Source organism: Camelus bactrianus, chromosome 10 (genome assembly GCF_048773025.1).
Source record: "Camelus bactrianus isolate YW-2024 breed Bactrian camel chromosome 10, ASM4877302v1, whole genome shotgun sequence".
Lineage (NCBI taxonomy): Eukaryota > Metazoa > Chordata > Mammalia > Artiodactyla > Camelidae > Camelus > Camelus bactrianus.
This window is the reverse complement of record NC_133548.1, coordinates 63244804-63263163: the sequence shown is the minus strand read 5'-3', so window position 1 is coordinate 63263163 and position 18360 is coordinate 63244804. Positions and strand designations below refer to the sequence as shown.

General features: G+C 45.7%; 1 protein-coding gene across 15 annotated transcripts in view; it reads left to right on the top strand.

Annotated features, from left to right (window-relative positions):
* SMCO4 (single-pass membrane protein with coiled-coil domains 4) overlaps nt 1–18360 on the top strand; it is a 54124-nt gene that overhangs the window by 14000 nt on the left and 21764 nt on the right. The window contains exon 1 of one of the 15 annotated variants that reach the window (XM_074372858.1): nt 11240–11473. The exons of the other annotated variants lie outside the window; for them this stretch is intronic. The gene's annotated coding sequence lies outside the window, so the exon portion shown is untranslated. Of the gene's footprint in view, nt 1–11239; nt 11474–18360 lie in introns of those variants that run through there. 15 annotated transcript variants of the gene reach the window in all.

Sequence of the window (18360 nt, the reverse complement as noted above, 5' to 3'; positions counted from 1 at the left end):
CCCAAGGCTCACATCTCCCCAGTGAAATGAATTGTAAGTGGAGGAGATCGTTTTGTAACTACATGGTGGTTGAAACTATGCAGCAGCTTTCTGTGGTCTTGTGTGTCTTCCTTGTTTTAACAGCAAGTATCAGTCTGTCTGTTTCTGTTTTCCAATCTTGAGCGGCCAAGCATGTAAGTGGGCTGGGACCCAGAGGACTGTCACTGGTGGGGGATGGCACTCATCTTCTCATGGGGGGCGCAGGGCTTGCTTCTCGCTGACCCAAGACACGGTGTTGTGCGAGACATTACAGAGTATTGAGATACAGAAGGCAGGGTCTTAGCTCTCAAAGAGCCCACTGAGTCCTGGAGAATATGCAGATACTCCAGAAACAACTCTGAGGGTGAGAGGTAGGTAGCTTGAAGAGCCACTGCCAAGAGAGGTTATAACCTTCCGTCTGAATGAATGAAAGTGCATCCTTGGGGCTGGGCGGAAGGGTGAATTATCTGCATGACTTCTGGGATGCTTTGCTTTTTAACAGCCACTTGAATCAGCTGTTTTAAAACTAGGGTTTCTGTCTGTCTACCCTCAAGATAATTTTTTGAGCCATCTCTGTCAGTGCACATTTCAAGTGATGGGAAAGCCGGGGGGTTCTGTGCAGTACCCTGCTGAAGTCAGCAACCCCATCTCCCTGTCCGCTTGGTTTTGGCTTTGAGAACGGTGCTGGAAGACTAAGTAGGTCGTGGAGATCTATTTTGAACTGAGTGTGGCTGGGTTGCGTGGACATTTAATTTCCGGAATGAATCCCGTTGGACTTGTTTGCCCAGGCAGTTGGCGGTGGGCACTCTCTGGCTGGTCGGGTGGTGTATTTATAAAGCGTGAAGAGTCTGGAGGTAACAGGAGACGCCGGCTACTTCTCTGTTCCTGTAGGGGCACTGGTGATGGAGAGGTTTCAGAAAACCTCCGGAGCCGCGGGGTGTAGTTTTCCCACCTCACTTCCTAGAATTTTCAGCATTGTTGGTTCTCACTAATTTCACGAAACCTTTTTCTTTTAAAGACTGAAATTTAATTTTGACCTGGCATTTGCTGGCTCCTGCTTACGTTGGTAGGAGCTGCCAGTGGATGATTTCCTGCATGGGGAGCCTTTTAGGCACAGTATCTCATTTAATCCTCACAACAACCTTGGAAATAGGGATTACTGTCTCTGTTTTATAGGCACAGACACAGTGAGTCAGGGTGATGCAGTCATTGGCCAGCAGGCTTGGGTATGTAAGTAGCAGGGCCAGAAATTTGAACCCATGTCCTTCTGGTGAAAGTCTGGCCTTTTGTACACTCCACACTGGTCTTGGAGCCCTGGGAGTGGAAGGCGTGCCCCACCAGGGATGGGGAGCATGGTAGCAGCAGCTCCTGGGCCTGTTCTGAGGCAAGATGTGACCTTTCTTCCAGGAGAGCCAGCCGTGGGTGCTGAGGAGGCAGGCCCCCAACTCAGAGGGGCTTCTGTGTGCAGATGGAGTTGTATCTTAGGCTATCTCTCTGATATAACTGCACCCCAGAATCCTCAGAACCTCCTCTCTTTGTTGGATTCTTCATCTGTCTCACTCTTTTTTTTCTAGTGTTCTTGCCCAAGACCTTGGATGAGGGCAGTGAGGTGGTGGGGTCCACGAGATAACATAGGTAGTGATGGAGCCATTTAACCCTCTCCTCTGTGTGCACTGGATGCTGACCTGGGTATCCCTCCGTCTCCAGTACTCTGTGCTTTCCCTGCAGTTTGGAGGAATAGACACAAGCTTTTGGGTGTGTAATTGCTTTGTCTTTCTCTGCAGTTTCTTCCCCCTGAGCTACTAACAGAGTCCTGGCGGTGATGCCGCTGCTCATGGTCATTTATATTTGTTGACATGTTGGAGTTTTTGGGTCTTTGCACAGGCATTGCCTCACCTGGTGCTCCCGGTGAGTCCCCGTCACCCTCAATTCACAGACAAGGATTCTTAAGGGACTTCTCAGACCTGAGACTTTGAGGTAGCAGACTCCACAGCCTCTCTGGGAGTTTCAGAAAAAGCATCAGAGGAGGTGTTTATTTAAAATCAATTGTCTTCTGGAATTGGAGGCACACCCTCCTCGAGTGCTGTCCCTGCTGGCTGGTGCGCAGGGGGCTCACTGGCAGCAGGGCCCAGGCCCATCCCTAGTTCCCCTCCCTGCCACTTCCTGGCTTTTTACTAACCTTCTGAGTATGTAGTCTATAAATCGGGCATAATAATGATATCAAAAAGAGCTGGGTGAGGTGTAAATGAAACAGTGTACATAAAATCACCCGGACTCAATTCTGTCTTTATTGTAAACCTGCGTGACTTGGAGAAATCACGGACCTCAGCTATGGGGCAGAGCCTTAGTAACTGACCTCTCCTGAAACCCCCTCCTCCAGAGCAAGAGGGAGGGGACAAAGCATAGGGGAACCCTGAATAACTCTGATTTTTAGCTAGAATTTTCCTGAGATTTTCTTTTTCTTTCTGGTTTTAGGATAGGGTGGCTGACGTTTGTTTCACTTGCTAGGACCAGTGCTAAGGGGTGTCCTTGTTAACCACATGGCCCTCTCAAGTGCCCAGGCTCAGTATTTTAAAAAACAAAAAAAAATACCAAAACAGAATTTTAGTAACAGGTTTTTTTTTTTTAATTGAAATATAGTTGATTTACAATGTTGTGTTAGTTTCAGGTGTACATCAAAATGATTCAGTTGTACATACATTTATATACCTATTCTTTTTCAGATTCTTTTCCATTATAGGTTATTGCAAGATATTGAATATAGTTCCCTGTGTTATACAGTAGCACCTTGTTTATCTACTTCATATATAGTACTGTGTATATGTTAATCCCAGCCTCCTAATTTATCCCTCCAGTTCAGTTAACTGTGTTTGTTTCCCCTTCAGTTAACTGTAAGTTTGTTTTCTATGTCTGTGAGTCTATTTATGTTTTGTAAATAAGTTCATTTGTATCATTTTTTTTTAGAGTCCACATGTAAGTGATATATGATATTTGTCTTTCTCTAACTTAACTTCGTTTAGTATCATGATCTCTAGGTCCATCCATGTTGCTGCAAATGGCATTATTTCACTCTTTTTTATGGCTGAGTAGTATTCCATTGTGTATATATGTATGTATATGTATGTATGTATGTATATATATATATATATATATGTATACACACATACCACATCTGTTTTATCCATTCATCTGTTGATGGACATTTAGGTTGCTTCCATGTCTTGACTATAGTATATAGTGCTGCTATGAACATTGGAGTGTATATATCTTTTCGAATTAGAGTTTTCATCTTTTCCCAATATGTACCCAGGAGTGGGATTGCTGGATCATATGGTAACTCTATTTTCAGATTTTTAAGAAACTGTCATACTGAGAAACAGGTATTTTAAATGTACACATTAGATACATTGATACTTTTAATGCACACACGTACAATGACTGTATAATTATCTTAAGATGACTTTGAAAGTCTAAATTTGAGGTTTCTGGCCTCACCTCTCAGGAGGCCTACTTAAGCACCTAGCAGATTCAGTCTTATATTTTTGACCACCTAATGGGAGGCCTTTCACCCTCTTCTCCCCTGCTTGTAAGTTTGGTTCTAGACAAGTATAGGGCAAGTTCCAGAGAAATCGGAAAAGTGACCAGCGATTTTCAATCTTTGGGGATTCCAGTTTTGAGTACATTTGCCATGTAATCTTGAGCAATTCGTCTTACTCTCAGTCTCAAGGAACTTACAGTCTCATCAGGGAGGTAGACCCAGCGTTGTGGCTGTCCTAATATTGCTGTGGGTGCAGACAAGGATGCTTTTCTTCCGGGCTTGAGTCTTGGCTTGGTGGAGGTAGTTACCAGTTCTTAACAAATTAGAAATTTGTGAGCTGTGGTTTTTCCTACTAAAAGAATTGCATGTAGGGCTAAGGGGTGGACTTTCCAGCATGAGCTGCCCTCTCCTTGGGCTCCTGGACTTTGTTACACCCTCTGGCACAGTGGGTTACAGTTACCTGTTTACCTATCCACCTGCCCAGCTTGACCGCATGCTCTCCAGGGGCAGGGACTTGGCCTGAGCCCTGCTATAGAGCAGACATCTCACATGTCATACTTGCATGTGGAATGCAAGTGATACCTACATAAAAGAGCTGAAGGAGTTGGGGTCACTTGCCGTGGTGGAGCAGGCTGTGGGGTGATTGCTATGTCAACTGTGCCATTTATTTTGCAGAGTTGGCTCTCAACCACCAGGGGGCTCTCAACCACCGGGAGCTGTGTGGGGCCAGGGAGGCCGAGGGTCCCCTGTAGAGCAGGCCCCGCCCACAGACCAGGCTTGTCTCCCTCCCCACCCTAGGCCCACGGCGCCTCTGTTGAGGAACGCAGAACCGGGTACCGGGCAGGCGTTTCATAACAAGCCCGAGGGGTGAGTAGTGTTATCTCCTATTTTATAGGCCAGGATCTGGAGAAGTCAGCCAGCTTAAGGCAGCAGGCAAGTCAGTCCGCGTTTGACTGCAGGTCTGCTAATCCCAGGCCCTTAACTAATCTGATACGCTGCTGCCTCTGCCCCGAGGACGCATTTGCCCATACGCAATTAATTAGCCTGACAGCCCAGAAAACTTAAATTAGATGTAAGGAAGGACTTCCTCATATTTTTTGCCTTTAAAAAAAATTAGATTTAATTAGCTAAAGAGGTGCATTCTAGAACAGGGCTTTTCAAGTTGTCCTCCAGCACCCATAGTCATGGTATCAATTTAGTGGGTTGACACATTGAAAAAAAAAAAAAAGGAAAGGGACATGGGGTAGGGGATTAAGAGATACAAACTATTATGTATGAAATAAATAAGTGACAAGGATATATTGTGTAACACATGGAATATAGCCAGTATTTTATAATAACTTCAAATGGAGTATAATCTATAAAAATATTGAATCATTATGTTGTACACCTGAAACTAATATAATATTGTACATGAACTATACTTCAATTTTAAAAAAAGGGAGACAATTGAAAAGTGTCAGCACATTAGTATGTGTGCATGTATCCCGGATCACGATGGAAACACACTTCTGACTGGAAATACATTTCATGGCCAGAAATGCCCTAGAGAGACGGGACTAGTTTAGGTCAGTACAGGGTAGATGGTAAAGTCCTTGCGGGCGGGGATCTGTTTTCTCTTCCTTTGTATGTTCCTTTCATCCTTAACCCAGGGCTGAGTACGTAGTTGTCACTCTGTCTGTCTGGGAGAGCTGGTTAAGAGTTTTCCCTTCGGACTGGGAGATGTCAACACACGTCGTGCACTGTCCTGAGGGGGAGAGAGGGTGGTGGTCCTTCCTGTGCTTTGTGTGTGAGGAAAGCAGAGAGCCATCACACGTGTGGTAGGTAAGAGCCTGGCTCTGAAGCCTGAGGAATCTGGATTTGCATTCTGTGCGTGCAGCGTCCAGGTATGTGGCTCCTGGTGACTTTCTCAGCCCTACTAAGCTTCATTTTCTTCATTTTTAATGTGGGCGTGATAAGGGCACCTACCGCAGGGGTGTGGGGAGGATTGGAGGAGATAACTTGAACAAAGTGCCACTAGCCCAGTGCTTGGCATCTGATAAGGGGTCAGGAAGCATTATCTGCTGCTCTTGTTTTTGTGATTAATATTAAGAGAGATTAAGTGACTCATGCGGGGTCTGCTGCGGGTGGCCCCATTTAGAGCTCTGGTTCTCTGGTTGTAGATCTCAAACGGAACTAGAGGCCCAAACCCGTGGTTTGGTTGTGCAGGGAAAGGAAGTGCATGTTGCAGTGGAGCAGGTGTCTGTGCAGGGAGGTGTTCTGGTTCCATAGTTTAGAGAGAACAGAACGTCTTCCACGTACAATGAGATGAGACTATCGTCTTGTGGACTCTGAGAACATAATGGCATTTTTTAGAAGAGTCAAGTACTTTTTATTTAATCAAAAAGCATGTTTCAATTTAATGTTATTTTTTTAACCACAGTAAAGTAACTGTTTCCTGAAACTGAACATAGCCACGTATATGATTAAACCGGTGATTTTGTGATGTTTTTCGTGGAAGCGCCGAGATCTGGTAAATACTGATTTCTGAAATCACCAGCTGGGCCCACTGTCCAGTGAGAACGAACCACGTGAAAGTAAGTATGTGACTTGTGGAAGGTGTAAGACACCAGACAGAATCCCAGAAGGACTTGGTTTGGGTTTTGGCCCTAATTTTTCAGGTCTGAGTCTGATCGATTCCGTTGTCTAGGCTGGAGAGTCTGGAGCCTTCTTTCTCCCCAAAGTTAAAATATTTTTGTTCTTTATATCCCATAGTGCTGATTGGTTTTTTCTCTTGGCGGGAAAGGTGGTAGACACTAAAAATTACCCAGTGATAGAAAGTTCCTGGTGTAAACTTTAGTTGAAAATGTGGCTTTCTTCCTTGTTTGGAAGCAGACAAGTATAAGGGCTAAGAACACAGATTTTAGCTAGGAAACCTAGGATCCCTTACTGCCTGTGGTCCTTTTTTTTTTTTTTTTTTTAAACTCTTATTTATTTTTTCCCAGCTTTATTGAGGCATAATTAACAAATAAAAATTGTATGTATTTAAGGAATACAGGATGATTTGATATACATCTGCATTATGAAATGATGATCACAGTCAAGTTTTTTAACGCATCCATCACCCCACAGTCACCACTTTTTTGTATGTGTGATGAGAACACTTAAGATCTACTCTGGTAGCACATTTCAGACATAGAGTATTATTAACTATAGTCACCATGTTGTACATTACATCCTAGAACATATTCATCTTATAACTGAAAATCTGTACTCTTTGACCCTCATTTTCCCATCTTCCTCCCCCAGCAGCCATCATTCTGTTCTGAGTTTGACTTTTTTTAGATTCCACATGTAAGTGAGATCATACAACGTTTGTTTTTCTGTGTTAGGCTTATTTCACTTAGTGTAATGCCTTCCCGGTTTATCCATGTTGTCAGAAATCTGCCTGTGCTTCTAATAAGCTGTGTGACTTTGGGCAAGTAGCTTAACCTCTCCATACCCCATCTGTGAAATGGGTAGTAATAGTGGATTGAGGATTGCATGGGATAATATATGTAAAGCCCTCATGGTAATGTCTGCTCATAAACTCTTGAATACGTGGGTGCTGTCCTCGTCCTCCTCCTCCTCCTCATCAGTATTGTTAGTGGAATACCTTCCAGGAGACCAGGATTGTAGACTTGGCTTTGCCATTGTTAACGTCTGGTCCTGGGTATGTGGCTGAACTTCTCTGAACCTCAGTATTATTTTCTCTAAAAGAAGGGAGTGGTGCGGATGCTCCATACTCCTTCTAGCTCGAATGCTTTGTATGCCGAGTGTTGTTTCTTCTCCAGCCCAAGCGATGTGATGCTGGCGGCCAGGAGAGTGAGATCCCACTCACTGTTCAGACCTGTAGCGCTCTGCCAGGTGTTGGAACTGATAACCTTTGTTTTTCTTTCTTTGATTTTGTATTCTCAGTGTATTTCCCTTCCCCTAGCTTCTGCCAAATGATTCCTCATGCTTTTCTGTATTCTTTCCAGTGTATTCAGACCATAGGTATACCTGGTGGGCTGGAGTTAAGGCACGGCTTGGCAGAGTCTCACACAGAAGGGATGTTGCAAATAAGTGTGATTCCATTACTTTGCCAATGGTTTTTAAATCATTCTGTGTTTGTCTTTATCATGTTCCCAATCCAAGCACCAGGGCTGCCTGTATCCGGGGCTGACCAGGGAGAGCTGCTCACAAGAAAGGAATAACTTTTCTGATCCATAATAAGCTACCTTCCCTCTTTGTTTCTTTCCTGGCCTTGGTTTTAGATTGAACTTTAAAGGGCTTACTAGAGCTAATCTGGGTGTAATTTTATCTTTTTGCACGTTTGTCTTTGCTAGATCCTGCTTTTGCCAAAAGTCAGGCTGTGGAGTTAGTCTCTGGCTTGCCGCAGGTGTTTCAGGTGTATCTGTGTGTTCTCTGGGACAGACGTGCACAGAGAATTAATTGAGTTGTCATCAGCCCACTTCCTGCCTAATTGAACACCTGCCCGGTGGATGCTGCCAGCACGCCTGCCTGTTTGCTGATTTGCCAGCCGCCCCTGCCATGTCGGTGTCTTGCCTGTATCAGAGGAGTCAGTTTTGTCATTTGTAGCTAGCCTACTGTGCCCTTCAGGGAGTTATTTCCTTCTTGACTTAATTTAAAGGTGTCAACGGGTCCTCTTTTGGTGAAGTCCCTCCGCATTCCCACCTTGCCACTGTCCTCCCAGTTCAAATCATGGGTGATTATCAGCCTCATAAAAGCTACTAAAAGACCAGGTGCAGAGAGAGGGTACGTGAGCGCCCTGCGCTGCTTCTCACGCGCCCTTCACTCTTCTTGGTCCCGGACTGAGTTTCTAGCAAGTCTTTCTTATAGTTGTGCTCATGGTTTAGAGCGGATTAGAAGTATTATTTTAAGGATGGAACATAATTTTTTTTAATTAAGACTTTATTTTTTCAGAGCAGTTTTAGGCTCACAGCCGTATTGAGCAGAAGGTACAGAGATTTGCCCTGTTCCCCCTGCCCACGTGCACGACCTCCACCGTTACCCATCAGCACCCCCGGCAGAGTCATACGGTTGTTACAGCTGACGAACCTGCCTTGTCACACCATAATTACCCAGAGTCTGTGGTTTACCTTAGGGTCTGCTCTTGATGCTGAAGGTTCCGTGGGTTTGGACAAATATGTAATGACACGTATCCATCGTTATGGTATCATGCAGAGTGGTTGCACTGCCCTAAAAGTCGTCTGTGCTCTGCCTGCTCATCCTTCTTGCCCCATTTACCCCTGGCAACCACTGATCTTTTGCCATAGTTTTGCCTTTTCCACAGTGTTGTAGAGTTGGAATCATACAGCATGTAGCCTTCTCAGATTGACTTCTGTCAGTTAGTAATACACGTTTAAGGCTCCTCCATGTCTTTTCATGGCTTGATGGCTCATTGCTTTTTTAGAGCTGAATAAATATGCCATTGTCTGGATGTCCCACGGTTTATCCATTCACCTACTGAGGGATATCTTGGTTGATACCAAGTTCTGGCAGTTACGAATAAAGCTGCTATAAACATCCAAGTGCACATATTGCATGGACATAACTTTTCACATCTTTTGGATGAGCGCCGAGGAGTGTGATTGCTGGATTGATGGCAAGAGTATGCTTAGTTCCATAAGAAACCGTCTTCTGTCTTCCAATGCAATGCAAGACTATTTTGCATTCCCGTCAGCAATGGATGAGAGTTCCTGTTGCTCCACATCCTCACTAGCCTTTGGTGCTATTATCAGTGTTCCGGATTTTGGCCATTTTAATAGGTGTGTAGTAGAATCTCATTTTAATTTGCATTTCTATGATGACAAATGATGTGGCAAGGTTATTTTTTAAAGAGTGCTAGGGTTTTTGTTTGTTTGTTTTGTTTTTTGTTTTTGTCTTTCCAAGGAGAAAAGTGGTTTTACTAAAAATGAGAGCCAGAGCAGAGAATCCAGTCGTCCTTGGTAACAGAAAGCCTTCCCAGTTTAGGGCCTGTGCTGGGTCCTCTCAACTCCTTTCTTTGGTTTAAAACTCTCAGAGCCAGCCTTGTGGCTTTGAGTGGATCCTTGTCTTAAATGTGATTTTGTTGTTAAAAATATTGTGGAGACACAGCAACCTTTGTTAATTATTTGGTAGGATTGCACATCTTAACTTTCTCTTCCCAGTGTTCTTGGCCTTTTAGAAAGAAGTGTACTGTTTGGATTCCTTCTGCCCATATTTGAACTAATTGAAAGGAAATGTGGGACTAGAAAAAGATTTTTTTAAATTTCTTTGATCTCACTGAGATTTTGCATTTTGCTTTCAGTTTCCTTTTGGCTTTTCTTTGTAGTATTTCCTATTTTCAAAATATTTTAAAGAGTTCCTCAAAAAGTTAAACAAAAAGTTAAGTGCATGGTAATGTTTAAACATTATTGCAGGACCCCGCAATTCCACCCCAAGTATATGTGTGAAAGAATTGGAAACAGAGATTCAAATCTTTATACAAATGTCCGTAGCAGGAGGACAGATAAGCAAAATGTGGTATATCCACACAATGGAATGTTACTCAGCCATAAAAAAAAAGGAATGGAGTACAGATATGTACCACAACACGGATAAACTTTGAAAACTTTTTGCCATGGATGAAGGAAGCCACAAAAGGCCACGTGTTGTAGGATCCTATTTATATGAACTATCCGGAGTAGGTAAGTCCATAGAGACAGAAGGGAGCTAGGTAGTGGCCAGGGGCTGGGGGGGGGGGTGGGCATGGGGACTGACCGCTTAATGGTACAAGTATTCTTTTGGGGTGATAAATGTTTTGGAACTAGAGAGAGGCGGTGGTTGTACAACATTGTGAAGGGCCTAAAGGCCACTGAATTGAACACCTCACAGTGGTTAATTTATGTTATATGAATTTTACCTCAATTAAAAAGTTTCTTTTTTTTTAATTGACTATGTTTTTGGGGGTAATTAGGTTTATTTATTATTATTATTTTTTTTTTTAAATGGAAGCACTGGGGATTGAACCCAGGACCTTGTGCATGCTAAGTATGCACTGTACCGCTGAGCTGTACCCTCCCCAGTAAAGTTTCTTGAAGGGGCAGCCCATACGTGCTCTTGCCAGGGGTGGCTTTTCCAGGGGCAGCGCACAAGAGATGGCCTCCAGCGAGGCTCTATAATGAGGGTGCAGCGAGGACTGTGCAGCCCCCTTCCCGGGGCTGGGATCTGGCCTCGCCACTCGGCACAGCCAGTCACTGGCAGGGACTAGTCCAGAGAGCTGTCCCCTTCCCTCTCAGCCTGTTCCCTCTTCTGTAAAGAGGGCTTGCTGTGAGCATCAGGTGAGATAATGGAGGAAAGAGCCTGGCACACTGTGAGTGCTTCATGAACATTAACCTGTATCTCTGGTCCACAGAAGGAGAGCACGCCCTGGGCTCGGGGAGAGAAACCAACTGCTGGAACTAGAGAAATGGGGGTGATCTTAGGAAAGGATCCCAAACTCCCGTTCCTTAGATTCCTTTCAGATGTCACCATAACCACGTGCAGCCGGCAGAGCTGCGACAGCAGAGAATGTGTGTGGAGCACTGAGAACAGTGGCTGGCAGGTGGTGAGGGCGACAGAAGTGCTGGGTTACATTAAAGAGGAAGAAGCCCCCGAGAGGACTGTGGGGGCCCGCGCCTCCTGCCTGCTTCCTCCCTTGCTCTCGGGCGAGCGCTGTGCGCACAGCGGGTGTGCCTGCCTCCTGTGTTAGCGCTTCAGTCTGTGCACGGAATCGGGCTCCTGGGTTCCTCTTTGTCGCCTCGGTTTTGGGTTTCTGATTCCTGCCTTCTTCCTCAAAAGAAGGAACTTTACCATCGCCTAGGCCGGGATGAACCTGCCAGCAGAGTAGAGGACTCGGAAGACGTGGACCGGAGAAGAAGCTCCCTTCCCTCAGCCGTAAGGGGGCAGAGGGGAGGCAGGGAGGCGAGTCTGACTGTCATGGGTGGAGAAGTACAGTTTCTGTTTCTTCCCAGCACAAAACTGTGGCGTGGAGATCTCTCATGTTAGGATATAACTCGAGCTCTCTCCCTTCTCTGATTCTGTTTGCACTGAGCATCTTTGCAGCGCAGTTAGCACCATGTCATGGCCTGGCCGTCCTTTACTGTGGTTGCCGCACAGCCTAGCGCCCACGTAGTGTCAGCCGTGGTGTGGAACGAGCAAGGTCGCTGGACTTGGGGTCTGAGGAGTAGTGGCTTAGGGGTTGTGTGCGCAGGGTTTCTACCTATTTTTATTGTTTAATCTGCCTTCAATAAGCCTTCTTCCTTCATTTGGAACTAGTTCCCCCAACACTTCTCTGGGGAAGTCCTTCTCATGCTTGGGACCTGCCATGTGTGGTTCCTGACTGTGTGTGTAGGTGGATGCGTGACCTGACTGGGCCAGTCAGGGCTCTCTCCCTGACTCATTTTTTCCCCCCAATAGTAAAAGGGAAGGATTTATTATGAGGCTCTAGGTATCTCAGAGGCAATATTGCAGGCATGCGATAAGATGTTAAAGCGGGGCTTTTCCCTGCCTCTGTTTCTACAAGCCGCCAGTGCAGAGATATTCTGTATCAAAGGGGACACAAGGCAGCCTGCTATGTGGAAACTGCAAAAGAAAAGCATAAAGCCAGCTTTACCACTTTTGGACCTCTCAGCTAGATGACAGAAATTCAGGGGAGGGGGTTCAGCCTGTGAAGAGGAGAGAGGATTTGATGGAGAGATGTCTTTGGGGCGCTGCCGTCCGTTGCCACCAGCCCACCACCCAGTATAGGGCTGGGGAGGAGGGAGGCGGGGCTGACACCGTTTCAAGCGCATCTCCCTGAAGTTTTGAACTTGAAGCCCAAGAACCTTTTCCTCGGAGGTGGTGAAGCTGGAAAGTGGGGTCTGGAACTCTGGTGGCCTTGGGTTCCTGTCTGGAGGAGAAGGCTGGCCTGCCCGCGGGTGGGAGGAAGCTGCAGTCAGAGAAGCCGGGAGAGGGGTGTGGTCCCCTGGGAGTCCCCGGTGGCCCTTCGTTACCGTGAGGTCTCTCTTGTTCCTGCGCTCGCTGCTGGGAGGTGTTCTTTTGTCCTTATGACAAGGTCTTGAGTAACAGGCATTGTGACCTTCAGCCACTCCCTGAACTTCTCTTAGTCGTGTTTTTTTCCCTCCTGTGCGCAGTAGGGTAACAATAATCGCCTCACAGCTACTGAGACGATCAAATGAAATAACGTACGTGAGAGCGTTGGGGGCACTGTAACATAGGGGATGGGGGCTGTTACAAGTTCATGATTATTTTATTAATTACCCGACACTAATGAATTGATTCTGCACATTGTCGGTTTCTTAGATTAAATTAAACATTATTTCAGAAACAAATGATGCTGTGTTAGCATGTTCCATTTTTTTCAAGTCACAGAGTTAGAGTAAGCTTGACTTGACTTATGTATTTACAGGAAATGAATGACTGGGTCTTGATAAGTTATGGCCTTCTCAAGCCTTAAAAAAGCTTTCTCTGAGTTGGGCCCTACTTACGTCTTGATGAGTACTGAGTGTGGACTCCATATCAGATGGGCTGCTCTCCTGCCTCTGAGCCAGGGAGAATATTGCTAAAATTTTAGAGTGATTGCACATTTATTTGGCTTTGGAGCTAAGTAGCCTTGGGTTTGACTATCAGTGTTGCCACTTAGTAAACTATGTTGTCTTTGGGCCTCAATCTTACCATCTGTAAAATGGAAATAATAATCCCAACCCTGCAGATTGAGGATGAAGATGAAGAAGCTATATTTAAGTTCCTTAGTTGTGCATCATATGTGGTAGGTACTTAATAAATACCACTGTTGCTATTAAAAATGACAGCTTTAGTAACAGTTGCAATGAAAGGGGGTGAGACTAGAAAATATGAATATGAATTTGGTACTTAATGCCAAAATCCATTAATCAGTACAAAAAAATCAGTGAATCACCTACTGTTGGGTGGCTTATCTGTGTAAGGGGCCGGGGTGGATGCATAAGAAGGTGTGTGACACCGTCCTGTCTGTTGGGGGAACGGGTCATGTACATATAGGAAAAACAGGTGACCTGCGAGGAGCTGGGCTTTGGAGGATGGCAGAGGGCTGGAAGTGACGAGGCATCCCAGAGAAGGCCTCGAGCTGATGGAAGAATATAGTGAGGGAAGTGATGTAAAGAAGTGAACATCCAGGATGATCTTTCGGAGAGGCCAAATGATGTGCACCCGTTATGCCTCATTTTTCCTGTTTCATTTTTTCCTTTGTCTTCTTGATTCTATCCCAGACCTGCTGAGTGTTTCTGATCATTATGATGAAGGTCCACACCCATCACTCATTCCAGGGTTTTAATGTTTTTGCAGATTCATTTTCTCTGTGAACAGTTGGTCTTTTGTTGACCCACAACCCCTGAATGACCAGAATTCTCCTGGTGGATTCTGCAGCCCCCCAATCCCAATTGCTCTGCCTTACTTTAGTTTCCTGAACTGTAAGTGGCCTTTTGGGGAGTTTTATCATGTTGAATCATTGACCGAGCACCTTCTGGAGGTGGCAGGCAGGGCAGGGCGCTAGGGAAATGGATGAGCCAGGGTGGTCCCTGCCCTGAAGCAGCTCACTTAGTAGAGGAAACAGATGGGCAGATGGGTTCTAATTAAATGTGATTAGTGCTTTCTGTTGGTCAGATAAGGAAAGACATTTGGCGGGAGCTCCAAGTCCCCTGGTCTGCCATCCGTCACTCACTGCTGGGCTGGGTCCGCAAAGGCTGCCCACTGCCTCAGCACAGTCTGGAAAAACGCATTCTTTATCGGTAGCTACAGTTCTGATGTGAGATCTCTCTACATGGTTCCCTGCTTGGTGAAAAGTGTTTATGTGCAAGTTCCTTTGTCACCTCACCCAAATCCTCCTCCAGGCAGGAAGTCTAGACAGAAGAGTCTGATTGCACCCTCTCCTCCCACAGATGTACACCTGCTCCTCCCTCCCCACCAGGTTCCCCATCTCAGAAATAGCACCATCCCCAACCCAGAGGCCCGAGAGTCACCTGACACCCCCCCCCCCCGCCCGTAACTCATCCTTCACTGAGTCCTGTCTGTTCTTTCTCCTCTGTTGCCATCACCCAAGTCCAAGCCATCGTCTCCAACTGGAGGTCATGACCCAGGTGACTGGGTTCTGAAATTCATTTAGGGAGTCTTTGCCAGCATTTAAACACTAAAAAGAAAAAAGAAGTGGAATGGAGAGCATGATGGTGGAGCGCACATAGTAAGGTTGAGTTTTATTTGGTGAAAGTTGCATTTGTGTGTAATGAACAGAGAAAGGTTAACGTTGTGAAGGGCTCTGCAAACATTGACTGACCTCCCCCCACAGCAGCTGATGTCCCAGCATCGTCATCATCATCCCTGCCGCCCAGGGGAGCTGAGGCTCAGGGAAGTTGAGAAACTGGCCCGGGTCACAGAGAATGTCAGGCTGGTAGCTTGCCTCTCAGGACAGCATGTGTTTGCGTGTGTGTGTGCACGTGTGCACGCTCGCATGTGGACATGTACTGGGTTGCAAAGTAAAGTCTTCCTCATTCTGCAAGTTGCGCTAAAAATAAAAGTTGGAAGGTTTCTGTTTGACTGTACGTACCATCACTCTTACCCGCTCCAGGGCTCTGAGCTGCAGCCACAATACTTAGGATGTGGATTGGCTGCTGCTGGTCCTCTGTAGAAGGGCCCCCCCGCTTTTAGGAGGGTGTGTGATCTGTGTGCTCACAAGGCCTGTGCAGCCTAGCCCTGCTGGCATCTTCCCATCTCTCAGTTTCCGAGACCCCCTGGGGCCTCTGCCTGTGCTCCCAGACCTCTCAGACTCAGGCCCTCTGTGACCTGTCCCCGCAGTACCCTGGAAAGCAAGTTCCCACCACTTCCTACACCCACCAAGAAATAGTTCCTTGTCCACTGGATGTCTGTCTGGGGGCGGGGCACAGAGCCTGGCTTGCAGCCCCCGCCCCGAGGACCGTGTCTGGTGTGTCAATCAAGGAATGCTTGCTTGGGTGTTGCATTAGCTGTGGGTGGTGAGGACAGGCGGGATCTCCTGTTGGGCTTAGATGAAGAGCTGTGGGCGCACATCTGTAGGGTGGGCCCTCTGATCCCTGAGGGGGTGGGCGGTGTGGCCTGGTGAGAGACTCCTGGGCCCCACAGCGAGAGATGGAGGCCCTGGCTACACCACTTCTTTGCGGTTCAGCCATGGGACAGAGAGTGGGGGTGATGACAGCGTATCCACCCACATCCTGAGGCTGATCATGACAGTCGGGGAGAGAAACTGTGCACAGAAGTTACATGGCGCAGCGGTCTTGGCTGCTCAGGAAGGTGGTGGTTTGGTGTTTTCTCCCTTCTTACTTGGGCCTCCTTGTGCTTGGCGTGCCCTTTGTGATTGAAGAGGCCCACGAGGTCAGGGGCAGTTCTCTCATCTGGTGAGTGAGTGCAGCCCTGGGCCAAAGCCATTCAAATTCCTCCTTGCAATTCGCATATTGGTGATTTTTCAAACATTGGTATTTGACCTTGGGAGCTTTCTGGCCTAAAGTAGTGCGGTGACAACTCCATACTCCACGTTGGCCCTGAAATCCTAACTGCAGTGATAGTAATTCCAGCTTTTGTTTACTGAGCATCTGCCTCCTGCCAGCTGCATGCGCTGGGTCCCTCTCCTCCCGCCAGCTCTGTGCAGGCGGTGGTGGACTCCCTTCTCGCAGGAGAGGAAACTGAGGCCCAGTGAGTCTGAGAAACCTGCCACGTTCTTCCAGTTGAGTTCTTTATAGGGCACTTCTTATTTTAGTTACAACTATCCTATAGATTTTTTGGTTTTGTTTTGACTTAGAGAATAATGACTGTAAGCTCTTTGGAAACAAGTTTTAATAGTTGTCTTTTGTCTGTTCTCTGTGTTCTGTGCTCTTGACTGGTGTAATCCGTCTTTTCCTGGGTGAGATTCTTGCCCAGGAGGTCTGGTTGTCTGTGTGGTGGACTCCCCTGGGGTCGTCTTCACTCTGCAGGTGCTTCCTGCTCCCTCCGCTCCCCTCCCCGAGGTGATGAGTGGATGGAGTACAGGCTCTGGAAACAGGAGTGGATTTCCTCTCCTCCCTACTTTTTATTTCTAAAGGCTTCTGTTTGCCTTCTCTGTGCTGCATTCATTTTCCCTCTTTACTGCTGCAGTTTATTGCTCTTTGCTTTATTTTTTATTTTTTAAGACTTGTCTGAAATGTGTCTTGATTTTGGTATCTTTAGATCTTTAAAGCCCTGTGCTCTGTTACTGGTGACTTCCCTCCTTTTGCAGAATTCTTTTTGGTTGCGAGTCTATTTTGCAAGACCCTGCTTCTTTCCCTTCCATCATTAAATTTTAATACTTTTCTGTTCCTGCTCTTTTGTAGAAATTTGTATTTCATTTTTTAGATTGTAATAATGGACCCTCAGTGTCCTAAAGTTTAACCTCCCATCAGATTGACTTGTTTTTAGAATCACATGTTCATGGAGCAGAGCGCAACTTCATAGTGTCCTTGGTCTTTCTGAACAAATCTGTCTGCATCATTTTGGTGCTCAACACCCCTGCATCGACTCTTGTAAGATCAGTTCTGAACACACATCACAGTGTGGGGGACCACTGCTGGCCCCCTCCTGCCGCCTCGTCACCTTCTCCCCTGCCACGACTCCCCTCTGTTCATGACCAGTTGTTCTCAAACTTTTCATTTCAAGACCCCTTTAAGACTTCTTAAAGACTCGTGAGGTCCCCAAAGAACTGTCGATTATGTGGATTATATCCAGCAATTGTTACAGTATTAGAAATACAAATAGAAAAGATTTGAAACTATTAGTTAAATTAGTTTAAATAGCATTAATAAACCCATTACATAACACAAATAACCAAAAGAAACCTATTTCCAAAGCAAAAACATTTAATAAGAAGGGTGACATGGTTTTACTTTTTTCCAGATATCGTTTATGTCTGCCTTAATGGAGGACAGCTGGATTCTCATAAATGCTTCTGCTTTCATTCTGTTGCAATATGCTGTGTTGGTTGAACTATGTGTAGAAGATTCAGCCTTACGTGGACATGTAGTTAGAAAAGGGAGGAGTGTTTTAATAATCTTTTCAGTTAATTGTGGATAGTCTTTGAAACTACATTAGAATTTGACAAGAGGTGGTTTCTCAAGGGTTTGTTGCAGCATGGAACCTGAGACCATGTATCAGTGAACCTTTCATATTGTTATGTTAAAATCTATTGGTCTGTCTTGCACTTTGAAAGGATCTTTTATGCCTTCTGTAACGTCATGCATGAGCCATTTGGAAAATATCACATTTGTTAATGTCACTACTGCTCTCATCTGAAAAGCCTTTAAGTATCAGGATGCCCTAAAGCTCACAGTGGCCAATGCAAGCTTTTCCAAATTTTAAGTTTTGCTTGAAAGCTCAAATTTTTCTTTAGCAGCAAATACTGTCAGTTTTCCTTGAAATAACAAGCTCACTTTATTCATTCTAAAAATACTCAAGTCTCAGTAACTATACAGTTTTTCTGTCATTCTTTCAAGTTCAAATGGTGTTGGGTGGAAGAGAGTGGCCAATCCAGCTTGCAGGTCAGTCGCACGAGTGGTGTTTCCTCCCGACGGCCACCACACTTCTCTCGTAGCAGACCTGCTTGATGAGCGCTTCCCGGTTTGTCATGCACGGTATCAAAAAGATGTGTATTCAAGGTTAACCTTTATTAAAATTAATAATTTTTACTGCTTTGTTAGGACATTCTTAGGTGAAATTGATTTTTTTTTAAACTGTGGAAATGTGGTGGTGGAGGCCACGGTGGTGGCTGGCAC